Source organism: Mustela nivalis (genome assembly GCF_964662115.1).
Source record: "Mustela nivalis genome assembly, chromosome: 9".
NCBI classification, from domain to species: Eukaryota; Metazoa; Chordata; class Mammalia; order Carnivora; family Mustelidae; genus Mustela; species Mustela nivalis.
The window spans coordinates 54381835-54405779 of record NC_139028.1 but is presented as its reverse complement, the minus strand read 5'-3'; the positions used below and the strand labels follow the sequence as shown (position 1 = coordinate 54405779).

The following is a 23945-nucleotide window of genomic DNA, read 5'->3' as shown; positions in this document are numbered from 1 at the left end:
CACCTAAATTACTCTTAACACCTAAAAATTTCTCAAGAATGAAAGGAATGGTCCAAGAATTCAAGCTGAAGAAAAAACTTTATTTCTTGAAGAACAAAACTGTTCCTTCATGCTTCTCTCCCCTTTTCCTTTCACACGACCAGTTGCTACTCATTGTTCAAAACTCAGGTCAATACCATCTTCTAATGGAGACTTTCTGTCCTTGCCCAGTACCTCCTTGTATTTTAGCAAAACCCTTGACACACTTCTCTGAGGAGCACAGTTAGTTTTATTCTGTGAATAAACAGCAGTCTATTTATTCTATAGAATTGTCCAGGGGGTGGCCCTTGTGTTTATAACAGTACTGATTATAATGCTTATAATAATCTATTCTCTTGTTTATATTCATTTCTAACAGGGAGCACTTTTAAGGGCATGGACCACATTCAACTTCTGAACCTGTGGTGTCTGGAGCAGCGCCTGGAACATTGTCTAAGGAAAGGATGAGTGGATAAACAGAAGAATGAAAATCTGCAGTGAGTTACCATGAGGATATGTGATAGTATTTTCCATCATCCTACTGTTCCTAATCACATCTACATCTTCCCTAAGCACTACTGTGGGCACTGCCATCTGACTGTCAAGTTTATGACATTTAAGAATTCTGCAATTTCATACTCAGGCTCCACTCATCACAGTTAGATCCAGTGAGGCAGCTTCTGTGTGCAAAAGTAGAATGAGGTGGGGGACTGTGAGTAGAGATTGTGATGAGTTTTTAATGAGGCTAACTGTGCTGAATATCAAGTTGGTTTGCATTCTCATTAGCAATTCTCATAAATTGTTTGAAATGCTCATAACATCAGGAATGCAAACTTAGAGATGAATCAATTATACCTTGGCTTCCTGGTGAGAGGAGATGATTAACTGCATCCCTACTCATCAGAGCTCCCTAAACAACCGCAGCCTTTATTTTTAGCCCTTTCCCTATTGCCAGCTCCTGTCTGAAACAACTCCACTTTAGTCTAACCAGGGCATGTGAGGTTAAAACTAGGGCGAAGGGAAAGAAAAACTTAGAAAACCATGTCACCAGTCGAGTTAGACATGGGTTCAACACAACAGTTTTGCAAAGAAGCCATTGTAGGAGGACTATAGTAGTCCAGAACTCCATCTCCTACCCCAACTGGCTCTCTTCCTATGCTCTCTCTCACAGGCCCCAAGTGGGGATCCTGCCTGCAGTGACTTCCTTAAGCATTTTAAAAAATATATTATTTATTTATTTATTTATTTATTTATCTGACAGAGAGAGAGAGAGAGACAGTGAGAGAGACTGAGAGCACAAGCAGGGGGAGCAGGAGAAGGAGAAGGAGAAGCAAGCTCTCCACTGAGCAGGGAGCCTGATGCGGGGCTCCATCCCAGGATCCTGGGACTGTGACCCGAGCTGAAGGCAGACGCCTAACTGACTGAGCCATGCAGATGCCCCTTCCTGAAACATTTGTGCCAGAATTCTGCCAATGCACCAACTATTCCACCACTTTTAAACTGTGGGTCCCTCCCCCTCACAGAGGAACCCCTATTCAGAATCTGTGTTTATGGCTTCTTTGTTTTTAGTTACAATTTTATTTACTGTTAAAACATGCATATTCCTAAACCATACAGGGTTAAGTGTGTTAGGATTTGAACTTCAGGAAACACGTATCATACTGAATATTTTGTTCTGTGACTTGGTCCTTTCATTCAGTATGCCTTTGGGATTCAACTGTGTTGATACATAACTCATTCATTTTCATTGCTAGTAGAATCCCATTGTATGAGTATACAGGTCTCAGGCTTTAGTAAAAATCCCTGGGACCAGATATGTTTCTAAATAAATATAGCCTGGCTGCCTGCCTTTCTGCCTTTCCTCTTCTCTCTCACCCACTCCCTCCTTCCCTCCATATCTTTCTTAAGCTCTACACGCAATGTGGGGCTTGAACTCACAACCCCAAGATCAAGATTTGCATGCTCTACTGACTGAGCCAGCCAGATATGCCCCAAATAAAGCTTTTTTGGGTTGCTTTTAGAAAGGTAATAAGATATATATTGCATCAATTACATAACTTTCCAAAAAGAGTCTTGACAGACATTTGTAATCAAACACATGAATATTTCTGGTTAAAATGTAGAAAGTATTTACTCTAAGAGGAATGATACAGACACTAAATAACTTCATGTTATTTCATGTCAGGCTCTGCTGCCAAATAAGTTATGAAGTCACTTTGAGTTTCCAAAGTTTAGGGATTATAGGCCTACTTCTTAATTATTTTTCTATTCTTTAATGCAGACATTTGGTTAGTTTCCAGTTTTTTGTTAACATACATAATGCTCCCAAGCCATCTGTAGTTGGCTGCCTCCACCTACCAGGCTCTTTGAAGGCAAAAGCTGGTTCTTACTCATCTTCATGGCTTAACATAGGGCATCAATAAATGTGTTTTGAATGAATGAATAAGCATTCACTTTGCTCTTCTTGAAAACTATGCAGCTACATTAAAACCACAAAAATGAGACCCAAAGTAGCACTCAATTCACTAATGGCATTAAACAAGGGGCTGGAATAAATAAATAAAATCCTTGAGCAACTTGAGGAGTATTTTCTTCTATTGCTGGCTGGATCCAATGCCCACATGTGGTCTCTATATTATGATATCATTCTGTTACTTTTAAGTATAATCTTGGTACAGTTTACAATGGCACTCCCAATCCACTGCCCTTCTCCCTCTGCATCCAGGGGACATAAAGGCTTAAGGAGTCAAACACAGACCAAAGGATGAGGAAGTGGGAATGTGGCTTCTCTGAATTTATTGGACAAAACTCCATCAATTACTGTGTCTTCTCGTGGTTCATGTGGCTTAAGAGTAACAGGAATGGCAGAAAAGGTGCAGACTGTACCCATGGATTAGTTTGAAGGTCCTTGCTAGATAAATTTCTATTGCCGCTCAGGGCTCTTAAAGAAGGACCAGCTGGAAGAGGATATATATCACCTGGTCTCTGTTTTAGGGATGGTCATGACATATCCTTTCTCATCTCTGGACAGAGGCTCATTTTTGTCTTAATGGGATTTATTCCTAACATTTTTGCCTACAGGTTCAGATTTTCTATCAGTTCCTGAATAGAATACTGCTACTTTATAGAGGGTATTTGCCTGGCTGGCTCTGTTGATTAAGTGTCTGCCTTCGTCTTCAGTCATAATCTCAGGATCCTATGGTTGAGCACTAGCATGGGCTCCCTGCTCAACAGGAAGTCTGCTTCTCTCTCAAATAAATGAATGAATGAATGATTAAATAAATAAATAAAATCTTTATTTCAAAAAAGGGTATTTTGTAAGTCTACTGATAAGTCCAAAAGAAATGTGTCCGCCATACTACCCTGGATGTTTTAAGTCTCTGAGACAACGAAAATTCTATCGAGACTTTGTTGGCTCTTGAGGATGTCAAAGGCAGAAAAAAAAGTCCCTGAGATAGTTAATTTTCTGAATCAACTTGTCTGGGCCTGAGGCCCAGATATTTGGTTAAAAATTATTCTGGATGTTTCTGTGAGCGTGTTTTTGGATGAGATTTATATCAATCAACTTTGAGTAAAACAGATTGCCATCCCTAATACGGGTGGGCCTCATCCAATGAGTTGAATGCCTTGACTGAGGGAATGGCTGACCTCTTTCCCTGAGCCAGAGAACATCGCCTCTTCCTGGTTCGACGGCAGACTGCAGACTGCCTTTAGACTCAAACTGCAACTCTTTCCTGAGTGTCCAGCCTGTCAACTCCTACCATACCCCCCATCAGATTTTCAACTTGCCAAGCCTCCACAATAACATAAGCCAATTTCTTCAAATAAATTACTTTCTCTCTATATATACACACATCCTGTTGGTTCTGTTTCTTTGGAGACCTTGACTAATACAGTTCCTATTCTCCCACACCTCAGCATCTCTTGAAACACATGTGCAAGCGAGTGATTCTATTCCAGTATGAAGACTACCTTAAAAGTGGGCTGCAGGGATAAGGTATGATGAGAGCACAAAGGAGCATTTGTACTTTTGCGGGGATACTTAGGGAAGGCTTTCCAAGGGTGGTTTTCTAGGAGAGCAGTGTCTCAGGCAGAGAGATTAGTGTCTAAATGTCGAAAGGTGTGGGAAAACAATGTGTTCTGAGGACCATCTGTGCAGGGGGATGTGGTGTAAAATAGAAATTTGATGTGGCAAGTGAACTGAAATGCCAATAGAGTATTACCCCCACCTTAAAAGACCACCAGAGACGTGAGTCAAAGCCAATCAGCAAGGGTCGTTTATTGCAGGTTCGATCCTGGACCTCTGCGGCGCTCGTTGCCGATAACACTGAGAGGTCCAGAGCTGGGTTGGTGCAGGGTTTTTATAGACAGGTACAAACAAGCTTCGGGTGGGGCTGAGCTGATTGATTGACAGTTTGAACAGGCATACTTGGCGTCAGTGAATTGGGTCAGGGGACCCCGCGCGAAAGCAGACAAACCAATCTTACAGAAGCAGAACTGGCGGGTTAGCCCACGCATGCAGAAAAAAGCACTATCAGGATATTGAAGGCCTGGTTACTATCAAGTAAAGACAATTGGGAGTCTCCTGGTGGAATGTTACATTCCTGCTATCAAGCATCCTTGTTAATGAGATTTAGGTTTAAAAGAAATTTAACTTTATTTACTTTTCCTTCTATCTCCGCCTCCTTCCGTTTCCATGGAGGGGAGGGTGACATTAGGGCTTGAGGAACTGAGTTCTGTGTCCCTGGAAATTGGGCTATTGATAAGGTAACTTCTTTGTTGTAAATCTCAAGGACACTTGCAAACCAAGGAAGACTCCTACCTTGCAGGACTGTGATCTCTGCAAGTTAACTATCGTTTTATGGCAGTCAGGGGCCTGAGGAATGCTACACATATGGAGGGGAGCGGGTGAAGGGGGGTGGTGCAAGGCGCCAGCCAGCCTCCTGCTCCTTCAGAACAAGTTGCTCAAAAGTTAAGAAAAAGCAATAATATGCCAGTGCACCCCTCTGGACAGACAACTCTTCTTGGGGACAGAGACTGGAAAGGAGCTCAATATGCAGTCCAGTGCAGAAAATGAGGCAGGAAAATGCTGAGCTACTGCTTCTGTCAAACCCAGTGGAACTAGCCTGCCTTACAGAATCTGAGAGCTGGAGGGAGCTCGGAGTTCATGTAGCGGCCTGCTTGTGAGCACCTAGGCCAAGGATGGCCTCCTGGGTGGGACACCCCAGGGCGAATATTTGCTGAAAAGTACTGACATTTAATACACTTTGCTCATTGTCTCGAATCCACTGGTTCAGGATTTAGAGAAGAAAGGGCTCGTTCTTATAGCGAGGATTACATAATTTAAGTAAATAGGTTTAAAAACAAGAAAAGAGCAGGAGAAGCAGGAGTCCATTAAGATACCGAGTCAGTTGAGAATTCTGCCCCATTTCCTGAGAGCGGTTGAAGAGAAAAAGCTAAAAATAGGAAGTGAGAAGGAAAGAAGAAACGTGAATCAAACAGTCCACACATCTATGCTAGAAATTGATTGGGATTGAGAATAGACACACTTAACCTAATTGTGATGAAGTGTCTAGAATTAGACTAAGGGAAACTTAGAGTGTGAACATTTCAAGGATACCTAGACCTTTATCAATTTTCCAAGTAAAGATGTTGAATACAGAGGGAGAACTGCCTTGAGAGTCTTAGTCATCATAAAGATAGTTGGGAGCCCAGACTGGAGGCTGGGAGGGAAGTTCCGACTTAGTCTGGTCCCTGCTGAGCCCCTTATCCACCACTCCTGTGTCTGGGAGCCTCCCCACATGCCCTGTCCAAAGCCTCTCGCCGGGCTGCCCTCCCCGCCTTGCCTGGTTTCCCTCCATGGCCTAAAGCAATGATGGCCCATCAGCTGGAGCAACAATCCAACAGACCTCTCTCACTTGCAAGGCCTGTACTCTGATAGAAGCAATTCTTAATGGCATTTCCAAGTAAATTGAATGGGGCTTGTAACAGCAACATCACGTAATTGTACCTCGTGTAGTCATGTTTTCAGAGCCTGTGGCCTATGGAAAGGGATTTGCTTAGAAAACTACATACTGTGGAAATGTCGGGGAGAAGATTCAGTATGCCTTCAACCATCAGCACCCACAGTATCTGCCATGCCCACAAAACAAAGAGGAAAGTCTAAGCTGAAGAGTCTGTGCTGACCTTAGACTAACTCTGTGTGTACACGTACGTGTGCATATGTGTGTGTGTGTGTGTGCGTCTGAAAATGACTCTGGGTATATGGATACAACTTCTCACCAAGACATCGTGGGGGAAGATGAAAGTGCTGGCCGGTCATTTTGTCTGTGTGAAGACTGAGACTTGGTGACCAAAAGTTTTGCAACTAACCAACTCTCTGGTCTTAAGCCATTGAATGTCTTGGAGCCCCTGTGTCCTCGTCTGTAAAATGCAGATACAGGAATTGCCTACCTAATGGAGTTCTTGCAAGGATGAAAAGGCAATGCTTTTCACTGCACCTAGTCTGGCTTTCAAAGTCTGTCGTGAGCTGGCCATCAGTGCCCTCTCTCACCTTGCCTCATGTTGCTCTTTCCAAATGGGGATGCACAGGAAGCTTTCCACACACCAGGCCACGGCTCACCTGCTCTTCCCCTCCTGCAGTGCCAGCTTCAGGTTTTTGTATTTGTCCAAAGAATAGAAAATTTTTAAGACTCAGCCTGAAACCGAATGGCTTCAGGGAGCCTTCCTGGATTATCTTAACTTTGCTGATTGCTCCCTCCTTGAATTCCTCTGAACTTCAAGCACCTTATCAAGTGTTTCACACAACCTCCTTTGACAACTCACTGCTTTGTCTGTGTCAGAGAGAATATTTCAAAGCAACTCTTGTTATATTTTTGCCTTTTAAAAATTCTGCTTATTTTCCCATAATGTTTTTTTTTAATAGGGCAGACCGAAAGGCTGGAATGAGGAGTTGATGACATAAGGAATATCCCTTCCTCGAGGGAAGAGGCAATCAGAAGACCTTTCAGAAGGTGTTGGGTGAAAGAGGGGAGTCAGGAAGGGAGGCGAAGGGCAGATACAAATGACCTTCCCCCGTTTCTCTGGGATCAGATAGGATGGTGGTAGACCAGTAGATGGGATGACAGAAGCTTAAAGACAGAAAACACATGATCTGGCACCTGCTTTCCTCACACATGACCCGAAGACATTGTAAACCCCAGAGAAGTCCAGAATTTCGCATAGCCTCCTTGTCTACAAAGTACTCAGATGGGAGAGTAGAAATTGTTAAAACAAGTGCCCAAGAGTTTGGCTTTAGTTTTCTACGATCCTAGGGGATCAAGAAGTTCTTTGTGCGTCTCAGGCAGTGGGACGTCTCAGTCCTTTGGAGATATTGGCTGATGAGCTCCAAAGGCCAAAGGGGTTGTCCGTAACAGAAGTGAAGAGACACCATAGCAAAGGGCAGAGCCAGTCCCCCACAGTCGTGACTTCAAAGCAGTTGTAGATGTCTGAGAGGACCAGTGGTTCCAGTGAGACCCATGGTAGGCCACGTTAGTGAGCAAGACGTCACTCTTTAACTTTAGTGAGAGAAAGGTCCACGGGATGCTAATCACACAACCAACGAACAGCAGGTTCTGGAAGCAGGAACTGGAAGGAGACAAGGGGAAGAAGCACATTTTCCCCGAAGTTTTAAGTTTTCCAACTCCCCCTCACATCCTTCCCACATCACATGAGTGGGATGAGGGCTTGAGAAAAAGGTAAAAGAAGTTATAGGAAATGAGAGCTACAGGCTCCTTCTCTCTCTCTTCCCTTCCTCCTCTTTTCCTTTGTACATCTGATAAGTAGTGAGCAAGTTCTGGCCTCTGTCTATGTATCTTATCTACTCCAATAGATTAGGTCGCTGAGAGCTGGGATAGAGTTCGAGAGCTGGGCCTGATAATGTGTTCTGAACACCTGTCAACATCTGTTTTGTAGAGTTTGAACAAGGACCTTACACCGTCATCTGAAAATGCGGTGGTGGTGGTAATAATTGCTCCTCTTTTTTGCAAGGGAGATACATAAGGTAGATGAAAAGAAGGTTCTGGATCCAGACTATCTGGGTTTGAATCCTGGGCCTGCAACTGACTAGCTATGGGATCCTGGGGAGAAATTGCTCAACTTCTCTGGACTTAGTTTCTTTGGCTGTAAAATGATGAAAGTTCCTAGGATTGTCCTGAGGGTCAAACATGTTCGTACATATAAACTTAGACGGTGCTTGGATCACATGAAACCATCAGAGACATTTTAGTCTTATGTGCTGGGCAATTTCCGTGCTACTTGGTCTCTGTTTTAGAGATGAAGTACAGAAATATTAAGTGACTTGCACAAGAACACACGCTAGAAAGCCCAGATTACAAGGCAGGCAGACTGAGCTCATACACATGCATTACCGGTAGGATGGAAACCACTCATTTTCCTAGTAGTCCTCAAGGCCCCACTCTGTGAGCACTTTCTCTTCTACTGGCACCATTCTGTTCATGGTTCCTTCCCTTCCATGCTCTCTTAGATAGTAACAACTTACAGCCCTTAAGAACTATCCAACTTGCTGTTTTATGGTTAAGAAAAAGGGAAATACAAGGGCTTTTTTTTTTTTTTTTTTTTTTTTTACTGTGCTTATTCTCCTGTCCTTAGAGTTTCTTAAAATTAAAAATTTAGGTCCCTATAATGTTCTCAGGCTATTCATAGTTTTATTAGAGTAAAAATTTTATTTGGGGCCATTTAGGAAATTTAGATTCAAAAGATTAAGCTAAAAATATCAAAACATTAGATGCCATTTATTAGGCACATACTGGTGACAAACACTATATTGTGCCTAGTCTTCACAACAACCTTGAAAGTTTAGTAATTTAAAGGTGAGGAAATCAAGAATCTTTAAAATAGGGGGGTGCCTGATGGCTCAGTCGGTTAAGCATCTCACTCTTCATTTCAGCTCAGGTTACAATCTCAGGGTCGTGAGATCTGGCCCTCTGTCAGGCTCTGCACTCAGCATGGAGTCTGCTTGGGATTCTCTCTCCTTCTCCCTCTGCTTCTGCCCCTCCCCCTGCTCATGCTCTAAATACATATATACATACAATCTTAAAAAAAAAAAAGAGTAGTGTCCACAAGTATGAATATATGATGACACACTATTAATTTAATATTCTGGAGGCCACATCAATATGCTAATTAAATCTGCATGGAGTTAGCCTGGTTATTTCCTGGAAGGATCATTTGCAGAAACTTGCTGTAAAAGTAAGACAATAAAATTTGGAAGAAAAATGAAATTACAGACCTTGAGCTTAGAAGGTTAGATATCCTAGGTAAGGATTTATTGAGAAAGCTCTATTTTAATTTCCTTTCCTAAAGCTTCATTATGGGCTTCATTGTCAGATTTAAGCATCATTTCCACACTATTCTGTTAAAAGTAGGAGCAGTTGACTTCAAGACTGCTTGGGGCTTCCTCACCTGGTCTAGAAAAGGGGCACAGTCTTGGGAAGATTATGATTTAAGACAGTGTTTCTCAAACTCTGCCTTGTATGAGAAAAACCTGGAGGGCTTGTAAAAACAGACTGCCAGGCTTATGCCCAGAGTTTCTAATATAGGTCTGCTGTGGGGCCTGAGAATTTGCATCTTCAGTAGGTTCCCAGGTGATGCTGGTGCTAATAATTGAGAGACCAGTCTTGGAGAACCAGTGATTTATGAGAAGCTGGAGTGCCTTTATCCATTTCTGGTAAATTTGCTTCCTCCTTCTCCTTATTCTCCTCCTCTTACTCTTTTTAGGGTCTCCTCCCTGTCAGGAATGGAACACCATCACACTGCCCTCTCTGAAATTACTTGGGCTCTGGTTTTGGTGACATTGTCAAGGTATACTGGAGAGATTACAGATAGTGGAGAAGGAGAGGCCTGGGTATGAGTCTAAGACTTGTCATTTACTAACTGCATGACCCAGGACAAGTTACTGAACTTTTTTGAACTGCAATTTCCTTATTCATGAAACGAGGAAAATGATGAGAGCTCTTTATCTCCTTAATGAGATTGTTGTGAAAGTGAATCAAGGCACAAATATGAAAACATTTTGCAATTTTAAAATATTTATTTATTTATTTGAGAGAGGGGGAGAGGGAAGGAGGAAGGGGGAAAAGGGTAAGGGAGAAGCAGACTCCCCACTGAGTAGGAAGCCCAACACAGGGCTTGAACCCAGAACCCCAAGATCATGGCTTGAGCTAAAGTCAGGTGCTTAACCAACTAAGCAACCCAAGTTGTGAATCATAAAGCTGTTTGCTATGGTATGGCCTCAGACAGACCTATGTCTGAATACTGGGTTAGTTCATTGTGATGTCTTGGACTAATTTATCTTCTCTGTACATAAAATAGTGGGATAAAATATGTATCTCATAAATTTATTGTGAGGATTAAATTAGATAATGTTAATAATAAAACATCTAGCATGAATCTGTCTTAAGAGGGCTCAATAAAGGCTAATTGCCACCCCCAACTCTATGAAACTATACCACTCTCTAGTCAGCTGCTTAAATTCCAAATGTAAGAATCAGTCTTAATTAATCCCTTTCTCTCATATTCTACTTTGTGTGTTTACAGCTATACCTCTAGCAAATAGTGGAATGTGGGCACATAGTGAGAACTTTTATTAGACAAAGAAATAAAATTCTGTTAGTTTTGGCCTGCAAAACATATTATGAATCAGTTAATTTTTCAACAATTCCCTTGAGACCAGTCTTGCCCAACCATCTTTTACCCAGACTACATCATGTTCCCTTAGCTTTTCCTAGTCTTCACTCCTGCCGATCAATTCTCATTTTCTTGCAGGTTTGAATATTTTACTTGAACTTTCATCTTCATAAATTGTACTGGATTATATCTAGTACTATGTTTTTTTAAAAATCTTGCTTGGTACTTGAACTTTTAAAATATGAGAACACAGATTTATTGGATTTGCAAAAAATTTCAACCATAATCTTGAAGATTTTTCTCTCTCCATTTATTTTAATTTCTTCTCTTGTATATTCTTTTTTTAAAAAATATTTTATTTATTTGAGAGAGAGTGAGCACGAGCAGGGGGAGGGGCTGAGGCAGAGGGAAAAGCAGACTCCTCACTGAGCAGGGAGCCTGATGTGGATGCAGGGCTGTATGTGGGGCAATCCTAGAACCTTGAGACCATGACCCGAGCCAAAGGCAGTCACCCAACCAAGTGAGCCCCCCAGGCACCCCTCCTTTTGGACATTTTAAGAGATCTATGTTTGACTTTCTTTTGGTATGTATTCTCCATGTTTTCTTAATGTTTCTTTTCTATTACTCATCCTTTTGCTTCTCAGTGCCACATTCCAGGTAATTTTTTAAAAATCTGCCTTCTAATTCACAAAGTCTCTTTTCATCTGTGTCTAAACTACTATTTTTTGGTTTTGTTGTTTCTGGTCTAAATTATCTTTTTTAGTTCAAAAAATTTCCATTGGATTTTTTCAAAGAAATTTTCTTCCCAAGATATATGAAATTTGCCATTTTTTTCTTCTTTTGAAGGATAGACTCCATCTTTGTGTTACTGAGTTGTCTAAATATACTGTTACTACATTTCTATCTCCTTGGGGATGAGGATAAATCTATTGATTGTTTTTATAGTCCACTTTAAAATTTTTGTTCAAAAGTTCAACTTGCTTGGGATGTTCTTCCCCTCATGCCCTTCTTTCAGATAGTTGCGTGACCTTCCAAGATGCATAGCTCTCAACTAAGGTTATGTCTGGGGTCAGAAGTTACCATGATGCACAATTTATGTCAAGTTCTTATTTTTCCAGAGCAGACTGGTAGAGGGAAAGGTCATGGATACTGAAACCAAACCAAACTGGTTTTGAATCTTGGCTCTGACCCCTCTTAATTGTGTGGACTTGGCTTCTAAGTTGCTCATCTGAAAAAGGCAGAAAATAGTAATACTTGTCTTCTATCATTTTTTTTTTTTAAAGATTTTATTTATTTATTTGACAGAGAGAGATCACAAGTAGGCAGAGAGGCAGGCAGAGAGAGAGGAGGAAGCAGGCTCCCCGCTGAGCAGAGAGCCCGATGCGGGACTCAATCCCAGGACCCTGAGATCATGACCTGAGCCGAAGGCAGTGGCTTAACCCACTGAGCCACCCAGGCGCCCCTCTATCATTCTTTTTGAAATCAAGTAGGAGAATACATTGAATGTCCTTAGATACGCAATAATAGACAAATATTTTTGGTGGAATGGTAATAGTGGCCAACATAAAATAAATCTCCATGGTTAGAATTCCACCTATCACAAATGTTGCATCTTTGGATGTGTGTGGTTTTACATAGTGTTCCTTAAATCATTTTCTCAGGCTCACCAGAGTATAAGATACCGGACAATATGGTAGGAACCCAGGAATCTACGTTTACAATTGAGAATATTTCTGCACACTCAGAAGAGTTTCTTTTCAACGGGCTACATTTACCTGAATACTGTACCTTACCACATAAGTAAGGGAAAGATAAAATTATGCTATAAAATTATGCTGTGAATAGCTCATTTATTCTGAATATAGGGAAGGTCCAGGATCAAGGACGCTTAAGGATTTCACATGGTGGCCGCAATGGTGGTGAAGTGATACAGAACTTGTTCTCATAAACATAAGAGGCAGAGCGGGATGGTGCTGAAGACTTGGGGAAGGAGTGGGGTGGGGAGTGGGGGGAAGGAATGGAGGCCAATAGAGGCTATTCCTGACACTTATGGGAGGGCAGATTCTGATTTTTTTTTCTGATATGATTTTGTCCTTTTCTTCTGTTTCCGTATTTAGTTAAGTCAACTCTCATTTCATTTCTCCTATGCCCCTTTTTTTATTCTTAAATTTTCTATGTCTGAGCCTTAAATCCTTGTTGGAGACTATTTGATTCAACTTGGAGTTTTGTGTTACAGATTTCTTTAGTTTTATGGTTGTTTTTGGAGAAAATTTTCATCAGTGGAAATGCTTTGATTTGTATTTTCTCATTTTCATTTTTATGTTAGTTTTATATGGATGTGTCTATATTCTACCCCAGTTAATTTCATGGGCAAAGTTTCTAGCTCAGGAGCACCCTATTGTATCAGTTTTAACCTCTTCTATGCACTTTCTTTTATGGAAAATATTGTCATCTAATGGTGCTCTGAAGCAGAGAGATTGCCATATTTTATTTTCTTTTGTTTCTGCAGGAACTTACCCCTTAACTTACCCCTATTATTTCTCTCCTATAACTGATGACCTTGTCTCCAACTAGTGCCACCCCTTTCTTAGTATCTTATACTTTCCTGAAATTAATGCTTCCTGGGGCTGCCAGTTCTGGCCTCAGGCACTTTCAAGCTCCTTCCTTACAGATTTTTTAGGGGAGGCAGAGGGGTTGGGGGTAGTATGGGTAAGTTTCAAAATTAGGTAGTCACCATTGTTCTCCAGACCTGGAAGATCCTGGGAGACAGATTATTCTGATGGAATAATCTTCTGATAGAAAGTTAACCGAAGGAAATAAATTGATATCTGTATCTATATAAAATATTTGCCCTATCCTCTGAGCTCTGTATTTCTGATTGACTCTCAGTTTATTCTGATGGTCATTGAACTCGGCTGTGTGAGGATGAAGTGTTGGGCTTATGTCTTCAAGTGCTATGTGTTCAACCATCCTGTGTTGCATTTCTACAAAGCAAAGAGTTCCCCACTTTCCATTTACTCATCTTTCTTTTTGTCCTTCTTGAGCTCTCTTCTGGTCCTTCCTGCTTCCCTCCTGATATAATGACACTGTCAAAAGCAGGCCATCCTGTTTGTGCTTTTGGTCACCTGACAGCAATCCTAAAGCTTGTCAATCTCACACCCTTACTGAGGACTGTTTCATGGCTAAAGTTTCTTAATTAACAAATTGTCAGATGGGTCTGGGGACTTAAAGTTAGGGGCCTGCTTTGTGTTTTTCTAATATAGATGTATTTGTCTGACCTAGGAATGAGTTCTGGCCATTTTTGACATTTTCCCAAGGCCAAGGTAAAAATCCCAATTTAGAATGACTGACTTCAAAACACTGTAGACACAAATGGTGGCTCACGGCATTATTTACATTTCAATGCAACCATTGATGTAGGATGTTTAGCACAATTAAGCCTCTGGGGACACATCCAGCCAGTGCATCCTTTGATTTAAGTAAATTGAATCAAGATATGCTGAGTTTCTGTATTAACATGCAGCTTAGGAGGCATTTATGCTTAGCTACAAAATCTAATTAGTGGTTTCCTGTTTGGGGTATAGTGACTGTTTATTTCATTTCCAGTTCACCTGGGCCTGTAATAAGTTCTCATGCTTGATTTCTATTCAGATGGTGACACTTTGCCTTTCATTCCCAGCCTTTTCACAAAAGAACAGGAACCTAGTGTACCAGAAACAAATGGCAGAGAGGATTAAAAATAAGGACTTTTGACTGAATTGTTTAGGTCCCCACATCATTAATGGAAAGGAACTAGTAAAGCTCATTGTATCAATCAGAAGAGGACAACTGCAATGGAATTTTTTCTAGGGGTTTTTCTCTTTAAAGTCCTGATTTTATTTCTCACCAAGGATCTGGCTACTGAGCATCCTTTAAGATTATGAATAATAAAGTGCTATTGTTAAACTTTGCTTGGGTTCACAGAACATTTATATGCCATAATTCTGCTGCTGCCTCAACTAAGTCCTGCTAATGTCTATAGGTTAAAATTTCTTTCTCAATCTATTTCTCTCTATGAAGTCATTTAAAGCTGCATTTATATGCCCAGGAGTAGGACTGATGGAGTAGGAAGTTGTCATACAAATGGCTGTGGACACTTTGTGGTCACCCAATAGGCAAGCATGGGTTGTAAACTGCGAAGCTCATAAAGAAAGCACATTGAGATTTCTAGTGCACCCAAATAACTGGGCCTCCAGGATACAGGATATATCTTTTTAAATGGTATAGCTGTATGCTATAGGAAAATGATTCAATCTCTGGGACTACCTTTAAAAAAATTGTTTATAACTCAATACAAAGTAAACTTAATGGTCTAGTCACATTTTAAGTGCTTAAAATCATATCCTTGCATTCAAGATCTGAAACTTCGGGGCTCTTAAGTTTGTGTTAAAAGTTGCAGTGACCACAATGGGGCTGTGTATTTCTTTTTAAAAGCATGTTGGATCTCGCATTCTCTGTGATGTTAGCAGCCCACTGATGATCATTGACAACTATTAACATCACCTGAAATTACAAAATAGTGATTTCTCATTGTATTATTGCTTCTTTATCTATTAGTTGGAATTCTTCTATAAAGAAACACTTCTTATCAACTCTTTAGTTACCTTTACATACAGTGTGTACACTTCCAAAGGAGACTAATACATTTTCTTAAGGTGTCATAACTCATGGCTTTAAACATAGATGAGATATCCCAATCAATTACAGATATTATTCTTACTTAAGCTTAACTTGTCCCATCTTTGTCCAGCTCTTTAAATTGGTTCCTGACAGGTGCCTGGGTGGCTCAGGTGTTAAGTGTCCGCCTTCAGCTCAGGTCATGATCCCAGGGTCCTGGGATGGAGCCCTGCATCTGGCTCCTTGATCAGCAGGAAGCCTCCTTCTCCCTCTCCCACTACTCCTGCTTGTATTCTCTCTCTCTGTCAAATAAATAAATAAAAATAAATAAAATCTTTAAAAATAAATAAAATCTTAAAAAAAAAATTGGCTCCTGACTCCTTTTGCCACAATCTCTTTTCAGAGGAACATTCCCTCACCCCGAGCTGTACAGGATTTTAACAGCAAAGCCCGGCTGGAGATGAGCTAAAGATCACAAACTTTAAAATCCATAATGAAGCAATGACAAAAATCAATGAAACAAACAAAAATGAGAGCATTCCAAGAATTTCATAACACAGAATATGAGAGACTATAAGTGTTTTTAAAAGATAAAGAATTACAAAAAAGAAATAGAAATTCTAAGAAAAGAAAGGCACTGTGCAAAAGAACGGGCAGGTGGATTTGAAAAGTACTGGGCAGGATTTACAAAACTAAAACAAAAAGCAAACAGATCATGATTAATGCTCTAGAAAAAGGAGGGCTATGGCAATTTTTTTAAAAAGCCAGTAGATGGGTGAAACAGATTCTTTAAACTACTTTTAGGAGTGCCTGCGTGGCTCAGTTGGTTAAGGGTCTGCCTTTGGCTCAGGACATGATCTCAGGGTCCTGGAATGGAGCCTCGCATTGGGCTCCCTGCTCAGCCGGGAGCCTGCTTCTCCTTCTGGATCTCTGCCTCCCTGCTTGTGCTCTCTGGCTCTCTCTCTCTGTCAAATAAATAAAATCTTTTTGAAAAAACAACCAACAAACTACTTTTAAAACCATGCACTCAATCTAATTTATGAGCACAGAGAAATGAGCACTGATAGGTAAAAATATTGAAAATACAGTGAAATATTATTAAATTAAATTATTAAATTATTAATAATTATTAAATATTATTAAATATAAATATTTATATTAAATATAAAATTAAATGGGGAGGATGGAAGTTTCATATGTTTAATAGGAGTTTAAGTGACACCTGGGTGGCTCACTTGGTTAAGTGCCTGACTCTTCATCTCAGGGTCTTGATCTCTGCGTCATAGTTCAAGCTCTGCGTTGGGCTCCACGTTGGGCATGAAGCCCATTTAAAAAAACACTGGAGCTCAAAAAAAATATATATATATAGAGAGAGAGAGAATAGGTAGGGGCACTTGGGTGACTCGGTCAGTTAAGCATATGACTCTTGGTTCTGGCTCAGTTCTCAGGGTCATGGGATTGAGCTCTACCTTGAGTCCTGCATCAGGCCCTGTGTGGAAGCCCATGTGGAGTCCTGCATCGGGCTTCCCCACTGTGTGGGAATCTGCTTTTTTCCCTCACTCTTAACCTCTCCCCACTCCTCTAAAATAAATGAATACCTCTTAAAAAAAAAAAGAGAGAGAGAGAGAGAGAGAATAGGTAACATTAAAAAATAATTACTGAGAATTTTCTGAAACTTACGTAAGACATCTTCAGATTTAAGAATCCCAATGAGTCCCAAGCAATATTAAAAATACTAAAAATTTAAAAATATATACTATAGCCACGTTATACTGAAAATGCAAACACCAAAGATAAAGTTTTTAAACAAAAAATCTTAAGTACAGTCAGAAGGAAAAACAGAATCCACAGACTTCTCCATGTCAACAATAAAGGCCAGGAGATGGTGGAATAAGTATTTTCTAAATCTTGAGAAAAAAAGTACTTGCCAACTTCAAATTCTACACATAGTTAAATTTTCACTGGAGAGGGAGGGGAAAATTGAACAAGATTCCCCCTGAACTCAGGGGGCAGGAATAGGGTGTAAGAAGCAATAACTAAAAAAGATAGTTGTACAGAAATTTTAACATTATTAAGCAATTTATGGAGTAAATGACAAACCATAATGGAAATAAATATAACAGAATGACTATAAAATTTTTTTGAGGTTCAAATAAATCAGGAATTAGAGAGAAATTAATAATATGAACTTTTATAACAAGGGAGAACTTAATGAACTAAACTCCTGATTCTTGACTCAAAAAGGAGCAACAGTAAAGAAATAATTGATGTGAAAGCACTTTGTAAAGGGCATGTGGGAGCACTTACTAGTAGCTGCCAGAACTTAAAATACTGTCAAGAAAGCATACTCTGTGAATATGAGATAATGGAAACTCAGGGATATGGAATAAATGACATTTCAAGATAGCTACAATCCTTAAAGAAAGGCAAAGTCTTGCTTTCTTGACCAGAGTCCTTATCAACATCCATGACTGAGAGCAGAAAACTGGGTAATCCAGAGGTTTCACCAAACTTGTCAGGACTTGGGGTGAGCAGAGCTTCGATAGAGAAGTTGACCAACTGCTGCTGCTTGTGTTGCACAGGGTCATGGCTGGTGGGTCTTGAAGAAAAGCTTCCACTCAAAAGCCATTCCATGACTAGGAAAAGGACACCCAGAGAGCCGAGGAGCTGAGAGGTGACAAAGTGGTTCCTATAAAGTCAGTTTCAGCCACCTTCATCCAAGAAGTGTGAGCAGTGACAAATTTGTGGCCTAAGTGTTGGCAGATCTGTCATGAAAAGGAGCCGCTCTAGCCACCAGGAGTCACCTAGAGGTACAGCTTTCAGAATTCTGCTCGTGAGTTATTGCAGGAGCAAAATGGCTGATGGCCTTAGCTGGCAGCTCTTAAAACCCATTTTTGTCATTCTCGTCTCCCCAGTCAACCTACAGAATCTTGCCACTGGCTTCCGACAAGGGGATGGGAAGACAGGGAGAGCTGGTTTCATGGCAGGGAGGGGAGGAGAGGAGAGAGAGGGGTGTAAAGATACACCACCTTTTGTTGATCCATTCATCAGCTGATGGGCTGTTTCCACTCGTGGCTAGTATGAGTCATGCTATTGGGAACATTCATGTATAATTTTTTACAGGAACATGTGTTTTCACTTCTCCTGAGTATATATCTAGGAACAACGGTACATGCTGGGTCATTATGGTAACTTTATATTTACGCTTTTGAGGAAATGCCAGACTGTTTTCCAAAGAAGTTGTATGATTTTATATTCCGGCCAGCAGTGGATGAAAATTCCAGTTTCTCCACACCCTCCCTGACACCTGTCATTTATTCATGTTTTTAGTATAGCCAGCCTAGCGGACGTGAGGGGATGCCCCCTGGTTTTGGTTTGCTTTTCCCTAATGACTAGTGATGTGAGCATCTTCTCCTGCGCTTACCGGCCATTTGTATATCTTTTTCTGGAGATTAGTTTATTCAAGTCCTTTGCCCACTTTTCTTCTCTAAGTTTTTATTCTTTGCAAACACTTTATAGTAACAAACATATGGAAGAAAGTCACCCACAGCCTACCCCAATGTAGCAAATGTTTTTGTGTTTCCAAGTTTCTTGCCTATACACATACTTTCCTTAACCATGTTTTAAAAATACTGACTAAAATATACACAACATAAAACATACACTTTTAGCCAGTTTTAAGTGTATAGGTCAGTGTTGTTAAGTACATTCACATTATTGTACAACCATCCCTACCATCCATCTTCAGAACAACTTCTCCTTCCTAAACTGAAGCTTATACCCATGAAACTCTCCAGCCTTTGTCTCTATCAATAAGGTCAGAAGGCTGGGAAGTTATGACCTTAGGGCCAAATCTAGCTTGCAGCCTGTTTTTTGTAAAGTTTAATTTGAATACAGTCATGCTCTTTCATTAAGCTATTGTCAACAGCTACTTTCATGTTACAAAGTTAAATACTTGTGATAGACCCATATGTGACCCACAAAGCTTGTCATTTACCAGATAATATTTACTATTATTATTTATACACACACACAAAATCAATCATCTGGTCCCCTGAAGAGAAAGTGTGCCACTCCTGCATTAGATATAGCTTTTACTCACCCATTTACCTCTTCCAGAAAGTTCACAATGGTTGGACATTTTGGTTCTTCTTGTACATTGGAGATGGAGTACAGAGGGGTGAGGAGGGGCAAATAGGAACAGATTATCAACAGGCCATTGCAAGGTGAGAATCAGAGATGTTTCCAAGGTTTAATAGCAAACTGTGTAGAGGATTTTATGACCGCAAGCACAAATGTGGGAATGTTATCTCGCAGAGCTTTGAACCACAGAATTGGAAGGCTCTTTTGACACTGCTGATAGACTTTTTCTTTGAAACTGGACTCTCAGTTCCTATTTCAACTTGCCTTTTTCTCTGGAATGCAGTATGGGGAAGGACACAATCTGAGCTCCAGGAGACAGTGTGAAATAGTTGGAGAGAACACACAGGGTTCCTTCAAACCTGAGCAGATCCAAGTTTGTATCTGGCTCCACTGCCGACCAGCTATAGGACCCTGAACAAGTTAATTTTAAGTTAATTTCTCCACGCTTTAGTTTTCCTATCCATAACATGCTGGAATGATAATACTGTTAGGACTGGGCTATTATAAGACTTAGATGAGAAATGCAGAACACCTGGCATGTAGTGAGAACCATTGTTCTGATTACAGTGTCCTGCAAACAGTCATCTGCTCTGTAGGACATTCAGTGATGAGAAACCACCGAAAAATGCCTCCTATGGCTCCTAGTATCAGGAAGTTAAATATATTCTGCTAAAAGATGCCTGGGTAATTATTTAGATAAGTTACTGCCTGGGCAATTATTTAGATAAACTGTTTCATCGCGAGGTGGGGAAGCTGGAGTCTTCTTCCAGGCTCTTGTCCCTCATTGGCTGAAGACTGTCCTTGGCTGGTACTTTTGGGCTGCCTTGCAGGTTGAACAAATTTTATGCTCTAGAGAAAGCCTGCAGGTGGAGGACCAGAGAGATGCAGGGTCAAAACTGCAGTGTCCTGGAAACTGTGTATTGTCGATGGACTCAGAAGGGGACGAAGGATGTGTGGGCTGGGTCTCAGTGGTGGCTGTGGGAGGGCATGACCCATATCCAAGCTGCCATGCTGGCTATCTCCCTCTTACCCAAGTTACTCCTGGCCGCAGCAGTGGTCATGAGCATGGTTTTCCTGGTATTGGGATAAATATCTGTTAATGTGATACATGTGAGATGGTAGGAGGATAAACTTAATTGTTTCTTTCTTTCTTTCTTTCTTTCTTTCTTTCTTTCTTCCTTCCTTCCTTCCTTCCTTCCTTCCTTCCTTCCTTCCTTCCTTCCTTCCTTCCTTTGACAGAGAGAGATTTATTTATTTGACGGGCAGAGAGGCAGGCAGAGAGAGAGGGGGAAGCAGGCTTCCTGCCGAGCAGAGAGCCTGATGCGGGACTCGATCCCAGGACCCTGAGATCATGACCTGAGCCGAAGGCAGTGGCTTAACCCACTGAGCCATCCAGGCACCCCTCTCACTTTTTTTTTTTTTTTTTAAGTGAAGAAAAGTCTGCTGAGACTCCAGAGGAGAAAGCTCAACAGGGGAATCTGGTTCCTTTGGATTCAGTGTCTCCCTCAGCTGCCAGGACCAAAACAGGTACGGCACAGCTGGGATGGTGGGCGCCTGCCCCCGCCCCCCCACAACCCACTTTTGACATGGTTGACAGCAACGTGGGCACCAAGCTGTCTGTTCAGGCCTCTTATCATCGTTTCCCTGCCTGTCACTCCATCAGTACCAGCATCCAGATCAACTGGACTGATACACAGATAGGCAGAGGGATACGCTGTGTGTTCACAGGACAGTACATTGGGCTGGGAGCAGGGGGACCCGGGTTCAAGTCTCTATTTTGCCACTAGTTCTCAAGGCCTCCTGTCCCTGTCCCTGTCCACAAAGCCAGAGAGTTAGACCAGAGAGCTTTGTCTCCTCTCTCCCATCAGGAGGTGACACTGGCTCATTTCATTCTTCCCTGGGAACAGGGATGTGAAATTGAAGTTCTGCTCTGAGAGAAGGCTTTGCCACTTAACTCCAGCTGCTACTAGGGCCTCACGGAGTTTGCTTTCTCATCTATTAAATGGGGTCAATAAAGCCTGCTTTTCCAAACTCACAGAATTTTAGGGAGCAGAGCAAGTGAGATAGTGATTATAAAAATGTTCTAGCGAAGCCTGGGTGGTACAGCCGGTTAAGAATCTGCCTTTTGGGGCACCTGGGTGGCTCAGTGGGCTAAAACCTCTGCCTTTGGCTCAGGTCATGATCCCAGGGTCCTGGGATCGAACCCTACATTGGGCTCTCTGCTCAGCAGGGAGCCTGCTTCCTCCTCTTTCTTTCTGCCTGCCTCTCTGACTACTTATGATCTCGGTCTGTCAAATAAATAAATAAAAATCTTAAAACAAAAAAAGAATCTGCCTTTTGATTTTGGCTCAGGTTGTGATCTCAGGGTTGGGAGATTGAGCCCCGCTTCGGGCTCTACACACAGCATGGAGTCTGCTTGGGATTCTCTCTCGCCCTCTTCTTCTGCTGCTCCCACTCATGCTCTCTCTCTCTAAACTAAATAAATGAATCTTTACCAAAAAATTCTATAAACTCATTCATTTTTTCTTCCTTCCTTCATTCCTTCATCAAATGAGCATGAGCATTTATGTCTGTGTTGGTTTCCGAGATTCTGTGGGATTTTCAGTTGGATGCAGGTATCAAGAAGCAAGCACATGGGCGCCTGGGTGGCTCAGTGGGTTAAGCCGCTGCCTTTGGCTCAGGTCATGATCTCAGGGTCCTGGGATCTAGTCCCGTATCGGGCTCTCTGCTCAGCAGGGAGCCTGCTTCCCTCTCTCTCTCTCTCTGCCTGCCTCTCTGCCTACTTGTGATCTCTGTGAAATAAATAAATAAAATATTAAAAAAAAAAAAAAAAAAAAAAAAAGAAGCAAGCACATAATTAAGTGACTGGGACACATCCTAACCCAGCAGTCTAGGTTACCATGCTGTGTGAACATGGAAGACTTGGAGGCTCCCAAGGGCAGGATGACACACACACCTAACAGGAGAGGAACATAGTTACCCAGTCACCACGCATTTGTAGAATTCTGGCTCACTACATGTGTCTCTCTCCTGGTTGCGGCATGAGCTTTCCCGACTTTCATGTCACTGTTTGTTTGCTCTGTCCTCTGTCACTCGACACGTCTGCTTTTGGCATGCCTCTCTTACCAGGCCACAGGGACAGACCAGGTCTGCTGTGCTTTCTTGGGCAAGCATCCCATAGAGGGAGTGGGGCCAGCTTCCCGGCAAGAGCAGGCTGTTCCTGTAGGCACACGGCTTCAGGGACCAGGGATCACCAACCCTAACTCGCTTCCTTGTGTATATGTTCTTTCTGAAGGCCTGGTGCGCCATGAACAATGAGCACAGGGATCCCAACTCTCCCTCTTTCCCCATAAAATGCAAAGCTTCCTTCTGTCTTCCAGGTATACACAGAGCTGTGCCCTGGCCCAGCTCCACGGCCACCACCACCTCCTACCAGATGGCAGGAAGCGAGCCTGCAGGAGATGGTAGCCATTGTCTCTCTAAGAACCGCTGAGCTTCTGGGAGAGGCCAGATTGGTGGTGACAGGCAGCTGGACGACCCAGGAGTCCAAGGAGTCCAAGGAGTGCCCAGAAGAGAGGAGTTCCCTGGGCACTCGTGGCCAAACTGCTGTATCTAGCCTACATACATCTTTTTTCCCAAAGATGCCAAATGCCTCCCTTGTCCCCTTGGTTTTTGTCGAGGTTCTCATAACTAACCTTCATATCACCATGTTCCCAAGTAAACTGAGGCTCTCTGTTTCCTCTGCAAGTGCTCCCACTGACACCTGTGGAGGGCAGAGTTCTGCAGCTGGGCGGGGGCCCTCTCATTTGTGTGCAGACGTTCACTCCCACTAATGGAGGGCCTCGCCATCAGTTACTGTTTAATGAGAGGCAGTTCTGCAGGATCCTCCCCTGTTTATTCCTGCTGGGGTGGTTGTTACTGTATGACTCAATAACACACGATGGAAACTGATGAAATGTGAAACAGACTTATTTCCATAAAAGCTGAGTAGCATTTTTTTTTTTTGAAAGCTTCAGTAGAAGTGAGGAGTTTATACAAAGCGCCGTCAAAGGTGTAGCACAGGTGACTGGACCTCGTGGAATGGAAGATGCACAGGCCACCTCTGCTTACATCTCCCCGCCCTGGTCCACCTTTGCCTCCTGCCTAGAACCCTTCCCCGTCTTGTCCTCCTCACCATCTTCCACTCACCTCGCCGGGCCTGCTCAGATGAGCATGTCCTGCTCTGGGCATGTCCCCACTCTGCCCACAGGGCGCACCTACCTCCCTTACTTTCCAAGGGCTTTATAGATTCCTCTAGAATGCCACCTATTGCCACGATTGTTACAAAACCATAATTCAAAGTGTTCACCACTCTGTGGCCACCTTCCTGGGGCAGGGGTTGCTGGGCTTTGGATTGTGACTTTGCAACTGACTGCACATGAGGGAGGCCAGTAGCTTTTGAG

General features: G+C 42.1%; 1 long non-coding RNA gene across 1 annotated transcript in view; it reads left to right on the top strand.

Moving 5' to 3' along the window:
* LOC309840637 overlaps positions 1 to 23416 on the top strand; it is a 28860-nt gene extending 5444 nt beyond the window's left edge. The window contains exons 2-3 of the long non-coding RNA XR_014298727.1: positions 398 to 515; positions 22884 to 23416. This is a non-coding gene — a long non-coding RNA (uncharacterized lncRNA). The remainder of the gene's footprint in view (positions 1 to 397; positions 516 to 22883) is intronic.
* The last annotated feature ends 529 nt before the right edge of the window (positions 23417 to 23945 follow it).